Genomic DNA, 7,402 nt, shown 5'->3' with positions numbered 1-7,402 from the left:
TTTTAGGGAAGGGTCTGCGGGCTATTCAGGGTCTCACTACTAGATCGGACAAGTAGTGATCTGCCTGTTTACAACCTCCCAAGAGCTGGGATTACAGGCGTGCTACCCAGTCTCAATCACCCATCTCAGGGCACCCCGGGTGCAGGGAGGGGCCAGCATGGTAGGCCTGCGGATCAAACCTCCAGCCCCTGCATCAGCAGGCAGGCACTTTAATCCGCTGAGCTATTTGGCTGGCCCCACAGTATACCACCCATTGCCTTAGTGCCTTTAGGATTTTTTTTTTTGGTACTGGGGATTGAACTCAGGACCCTGTGCTTGCCAGGCAAGTGCTTATTCTTTTCTCTTGGTGGTACCAGGGATCGAACTCAGGACCTTGTATTTGGTAGGCAAGCACTGACTCCACAGAGCTATCTCCCCAGCCTCTTTTTTCTTTCTTTCTTTTTCTTTTTTTGGCTGAACCAGGGATTGAATTCAGTCCCTTGCACTTGCCAGGGAAGCGCTTATTCCATTGAGCCATATCCCTGGCCTGCAAGCGCTTATTCTAAGCTATCTCCCTGGCCCTTCATATTTTAATTAAAATAGCTTACTAGATTTTCTTTTAATATAAGTATGAGAAAAACCACATTAAGTTGTAGCATTCCTTTTGAAATAAAACCACTCAAAACCCAAATCTCCAAGCTTTATACTCCATAAACAATTTTTTTGAGGTGGTACATTGTACTATGTCATATACCATTACTTAATCGTTTGTCTGTCTTAAAAAATGATGGAAAGCACAGCATTCAATGTAGTGTGAAGCACTGCTACAGTAAATGAAGTATTTCTGGCCCAAATGGGCTGTGCTAACAGGCGAGGTTCCCAGGATTAGTTGGATGTGGTGGTGCACACACATAATCTCAGCCCTTGGAGTGCTGAGGCAGGATGATTGCAGTTGAGTTTGATGCCAGCCTGGGTTACATAGTAAGCTCAAAGCCAGTTTGGACTTCACAGTAAGATCCTGTCTCAAAACAAGAAGAAAACCCTAAGATTACATTTGAGAAGGTTAAAAGATTTCATGTAATTGAGAACACTAATTTTTAATATTTCACATTTTGTAATGTAAATCTGCCAAAATTATTTACTTACTGCTCTTTATTTATATTTATTTATTTATTTATCTTTAATTTTAGTACAGGGTCTACAGGGTCTCACTACACAGATCGGACTTGTAATGATTCTCTGTTTTCAGCTTCCCAAGGGCTGCAATTACAGGCATGTGTCACCACGCCCAGTCTCAGTTGCGGTCTCAGGCTGCCCCATGGGTGGGGCCAACACAGCAGAATGGGGATGAAACCCAGTCACTGCGCCTGCCTCAGCAGGCACTTTAGCTCACTGAGCTAGCTGTCTGGCCCTTGCTTTTCAAATTATGAAGTGTTTTGGGTTCATTAGGGTTAAAATAAGATACCTCTAGTCAGATTTAACATGAATATTTTAAAAACAAATATATTTGCTTCTATGATGTCCAATTCCTTTGTATTTACATGTGAAGCAACATGAATTAACACTGCTCTTCATAATCCGCCAAACCCAGAGTAAAAAACAATTTAGGTGATCAAAGCAGATAAGAGCACAGCCCTACAACAAACTACTTTGAAACTAGAAGGGCACTTCTGTGGAGTCAGAAAACATTCCCAGTGTAACTTTCAGCTCTGGCACCCATACCCTGAAGTACAAGTGTTAGGAAGTTAGGTCACCTCCCTCGAAGGGCTGACTGCTCAGAGCCAAGCCCCTTGTCCCAGTCAGTCTGATTCCTCCCTGCCCCCTGGGCTGGCCAAGAGCAGACACCTAGGAGAGACCAGAGCAAGCAAAAGCCAAGTATTACAAATTTATAAAATTAAGATTTTTCAAATGAAGTTTTGTAAAAGTTTGTAGCTGTTCTACTCCTGCTGTAGTGCTGTGGAAGGACCATGCACAGCACAGTGCTCCTCCACAGGGCTGTAAAGCTTAAAACCATACTACACCTGGGGGACACCTTTTATCTTTCTATCTGGTTCCTTAGTAGACACCCTCAGGGTTGGCATCATGGAAGTGCAGTAAGTCCCTAACTTACAAATGAGTTCTATTCCAGAATTTGCATTTATTTGTGAACTGACAGAGTGAATCTTACACAGTAATGTGTGAGAAGTCCACAGCTAAAATGTTCCTAAATCAGGGACTCACTGTGCCTTTTAATACACTTATTTAACAAGAGGAAAATTATCAGAAAATGAGAGATACCATTGATAGTTGACAAGAGATGTAATGTAGACCCACTCAGTGTAGACAGTCAGCAGCTGGTACTTTCGCTTTATGACCTCAAGCATTCCAAAATGCTAGTGGGTAGTGCCTGCAAAGATTATGAATGGCAAGTGTTATCCAGCACAGTTTGGTTCAATGCATTCACAACAGAGTTGTAATTCTTGTCTTGCTGCTGGGCAACTGGAATCACTGGTGGTACAGCATGAATGTCCATGCACGACTGTCCTACTTCTACCAGCAGTGTTCAAGCAGTATAGTCATGCATACAAGGTATTCAGGCCAATGGGAACATCTTGAACTGATTGCCAATAATAACTAGCAGCTTCAGTGGTATAGTAGCGAGTACCTTTGAAACCTGACAATGCTACCATCTACTCCTAAGTGTTAAGAGTCTCACATTTTGGGCTGGGTGTTGTAGTTCAGTGGCAGTTAGCTTGCCCAGCACGTGGCTAGATCCTGGGTTCTATTTCCAGCATTGTGCAATTTAAAAAAAAAAAGCCCTGAATTTTAACAGTAATACTGCATTGATTCTGAAGGCATATACAGCAGGTGCAATAGGAAAAACATCAGTTATATTGTTCATGTCTTCAAAGTTTAAAAATTTTAATGTAAAAAAATCTAATGTAGTAATTTTAAAAACCTCATGCACTGGTAATGCAGCTCTCTGGTACACTTCTTACATAGCATGCACAAGATCTTGGGTTTGAGTGCTAGTGCTGCCAAAGAAAAGGAGAGAAAAAAGGAAAAGAAAAAAGCAAAGGGAAAATGACATGAAGAAACATCAAGAGCTGGGTACTGATATATTCTCAGCTACTGAAGAGGAGGCCGTAAGATCATTTTTGAGCCCAGGACTTCAAGGGCCAGCCAGGGATACAGAAAGAGCTCCTCTTAAAAAACAAACAAACAAAAATGTCTTCTTCAACTACATCACAAACCAGTTACTATCTCAAGCTACAAAATGTTTCTTCACATTTGAAGGGAAGGTTTAGACATTTATATTCATAATGTACCCAAATAGACTGAAATGCAAAGACAATCTCCAAGTTTTAGTTCACCAATGCCTACATGATCAGCATTAGAAGGGGAGGTGGGCAAAATAAATTGAAAGACTTGACAAAAAGCAGTATTTACTTTTTAATGAAATGCCTAATGAGCTGTTATTCTTATATGTACACTAGTGTTACTAAAAAAAGACAAATATTTGTTACCAAAAGTTAAATACAATATATGAAATATATAATTTTATAATAAATTTGTAAAAGTAATGGAATCAACTTACTTCAAATAAATTAAATAAAACACTTTTTATAAATAAATAAATAAATAAAAACCTCATGCATTTCTCAGCTCTTGGCCTGTAAACAGGTATTTCTGTGTGGGTTGGCAGCTTCTGCTTTGGAGTCATTTTTTTACTGTTTACATTGAAAAGAACAGAGGTGTGTTGTTGCTTTGACAAAGCCCTATTTTTTCTATGGAGTACAACTGTCCCTGTCCCCATCCATGCATCTCTTGAATTCAAGGTCTTTCGGTGAAAATACGAACTTTGCTGGTTTCTGAGCAGGCGAGGTATTTCTCTAGTCTGTAGACAAGGGATTTGTGATTTTATTATCCTTCATTTCTCTCTCTCCTGAGAGGATGGCATTTGTGCTGAACACCAATGAAATTGTCAGCACTAACTGTCAACATTGCAGCTCTACACAAGTCTTTTGTCTTCACACAATCTGGAAACTGGGCCTCTAGGTTTTGCGCTCTCTTTGCTGAGAGGAGCAAACCAAAAAGTTGACATTGTCACCTGCGAAGGAGAGCAGGTTGAAGTAGTGTTCAGCCTAAACGCTAGCAGGAACATTAATATTGAACTGAGTAACCCCAGGAACGCCTTTCCATCTCACTCAGGTCCTCAACTGTAATGTCCTTGAGGACCTGGCAGAAGTCCATAATCATCCCAAGCCTTGGAGGCAAGAAGCATGGCTCCCAAAACAATTCCTTTCCAGTTAGTGGGACAAATGTCCATCTCAGCATAAGTTAAAAGCCCTTCTAAATAAACCAAAGTTACTAATGCACATTCAGCTGTACAGCACTAAACAGAGAGCAGACAAATCTGTAGATAAATTTGTGTTCTGGGTCATGCTTGGAGTACTCCTCGAACCTTATTTCCTGTGAGTGGATGTGACTTCTCATTGAAAATACCCAGGAATCTATTTGTGTCTCTGTTCTTTATGTGGTAATGCATTGCTAGGGTCACACATTCTATTGTGGTTCTAAGATTAGGCTGGCACACGGTGCGGTCATCTGCAAATACTGTTGAGCATAAGCTATACTTTTGAGTAAACTGCCTTGGAGCTGCATGGTTTAAATGGTTGCTCTTCTTCTCATACACATCCGTTGGAGATTTGCTCAGGAAATTGTGCTTGCCCTTGGGTGTCAGAGGGCTTTGATTTCCAAGTTAAATCTTCGAGCATCTCCTGCCTCGGATGTGCTGCAGGTGGTGTTGCTCGCCAATGCAGAGATCCAACTCTGAGGGCTCCAGGGCCGCAGGCACAGGTGCTCCTCACCGCCACGGCATCGCTGGCTGCTGTCTCGCAGATCTCAGACACATAGTTCCTCTCGGCTGGCTGGTCCTTTGCACCCGCACAGCTTAGGGCTGGCACTAGGGGATGCGCATCACCTCAGCCTGTTCCCCATGGGCGCCAGTGCATTCACACGGCCGGCCCAGCCCCGGGGCGCTCGGGGGAGGGGGGGGGGGCTCTCCCTTCCCCAACATTGGTGGCGGCAGCGCCCATCTATGCCAGAGCTGTGCCTCCCTGCTGTCCGCCTGCCTTCCTGGTCAGGGCTTAGGCCTCGGCCTCATCACTGCCACCTTCCCAGAGTTGACTAGACTAGTACATTTTAGACATACTTAATGATCACATACATCAGAGGGTACCTGTACGTGATATATCTTTCTTTTCAAGAGAATAATAAAAAAGAAATAAAAATAATACAGAATTTGAAAACAAAGAGTAGGAAATTAGCAATGGCTATTACATTGCATATTGTTAGCTTCAGATAGTTGCTCAGATTACCAGGTGGGGGTATGGAAAGTTGATCAAATAAAAGCACAAACACTTCAAGTCCATGAACTAATAGAAATTAGTAGTACAATTATCTTAACTAACACACACACACACACACACACACACACACACACACCCTTCTTTCCCACATCCCAATTTTTTGGAGTGACTAAATTTGTGAATATTGATTAAGGGTATATAGTAATTAAATTAGTCCACTGATTGGTTTAGCATGGTTCTTATTATGGATAATGAGAAGCCCCACCCTGCAGGCTTGTGGCCTGGATGGAATGAAGGAGGCAGATTCCCTGTCTCGCTGTTTCCAGCCTGTCCTGCCCTGGACTGCTTCTCCCCTGCCACGCTCCTCTGCCAGGCCATCCTGCCTTGGAGCTAGCTGACTATGGACTGAAACCTCTACACCCTGAGCTAAAATAAACTTTTCTTCCTTTAGCGTCTGTCAGTATTTTGTCTCAACAATGAGAAAAGTAACTAAGACAACAAGATGCACTATCAACATTTTTAAAAATCAATAGCTTTAATGTATATCAACAGTGGACTAATGAGAAAAGAAATCAGGAAAATTGTTCCACCCCTAATAATTTCATATAAAATAAACTACTGAGGTATCAAATAACCAAGGAGGTGAAAGACCTCTATGATGAAAACTTCACAACACTGAAGAAATCAAAAGTACTAGGGGCCGGGGAGAGGGCTCAGTGGAATAAGCGCTTCCCTGGCAAGCGCAAGGGCCTCAGTTCAATCCCCTCTTCCAGAAAAAAAAAAAAAAAAAAAAAAATCAAAAGTACTAGAAAATGGAAAGATGTCACATGCTTATGGATGTAACTATTTAAATGCCCATATTACCCAAAGAAATCTATGTAGATTCAATGCAATCTCCATCTAAATTCCAATGGCATTCTTCACAGAACTACAGAAAACAATCCTAAAGCGCAAATGGAAGAAAAAAAAAAAAAAAACTACCCAGATTAACCAAAGCAACCCTAAGTGAAAAGATCAAGGTTGGGGGCATCACAATACCTGATTTCATATTGTATGACCTTAGAAACAAAAACAGAATGATAAGGAAGGAAAAAGGAAAGAAGAAATACAAGATGGTTATTGTATAGCAAAAAATGCCCCGCCAGCCAGTATACAATTGCCCAGGTAATAAGTTCCCATTACAGTTCCTGTTACTTCTGGTTCTTAGAAACAGCTGGTCACTGTGATACATAGCAAGCTGGTCACTACGATGCATGCTGTCAGGACTAGTCAAAGATAGAAAGAAAAAAAAAAAGGCAAGCCAAGTACTCTACTTCTGAAACTCTCTTTTGCAATCCCATAAAAATGTCCCTCCCTGAGCCTTCAAGTCTTGACATTTTTATAAGGATTGATTTCGTTGTCAGTGCCCTGTCCAATATTAAATAAATCTGCCTCCAAATCCTGGGTGTTCTTTTAGTGTTTCTGTTACCATAGAAATACTATTTTCTCTTAGCTCATTGAAAACAAAGGTTTGTGCTAATATCATTTGGGGAATTTTTATACCCATATCTTGTACTTTAATGACTCTGAAGATAACAATATACAATGTATTAGCTACTGTTAATTCTCCTATTTGTTATGAAGTTTTTTTATAATAAGACAAAATTTAAAAGAACTGAATGGTACTGGCAAAAAAATGTACACACAGACTAGTGAAACACAAAAGAGGACAAAAAAACATACCCACACAGCTATAGTTATCTGATTCTCAACAAAAGAGACAAAAGTGTATGTTGGAGAAAAGATAGCTTGTTTAACAAATGGCGCTGGAAAACTGGATATCTATTTATGTAAGATTAAAACTAAATCCATTTAGTCCTGTACAAAATTCAATTCAAAATGGATCAAACACCTTGGTGTAAGATCTAAAACTCTAGACTCAGTGTGGTAGTGCACACCTGTAATCCCAGTACTTGGGATCCTGAGGCAGGAGGATTGTTGTGAGTTCAAGACCAGGCTGGGCTACAAAGTGAGACCCTGTCTCGGAAAAAATCACCCTGAGCTGCATAGTGAGACCGTGTCTCAGAAAAAAA

The 7,402-nt window shown here is 41.1% G+C and overlaps 1 pseudogene; it reads right to left on the bottom strand.

Annotated features, from left to right (window-relative positions):
* Positions 1–3,882: 3,882 nt before the first annotated feature.
* Positions 3,883–4,959, bottom strand: LOC101560937 (annotated as a pseudogene).
* Between the last annotated feature and the right edge of the window lie 2,443 nt (positions 4,960–7,402).

The sequence above is a fragment of the Octodon degus genome, unplaced genomic scaffold (assembly GCF_000260255.1).
Source record: "Octodon degus isolate 3935 unplaced genomic scaffold, OctDeg1.0 scaffold00147, whole genome shotgun sequence".
Taxonomy (NCBI): domain Eukaryota; kingdom Metazoa; phylum Chordata; class Mammalia; order Rodentia; family Octodontidae; genus Octodon; species Octodon degus.
Note: the sequence above shows the minus strand (reverse complement) of the source record. Positions and strands in the feature narration are given on the sequence as shown.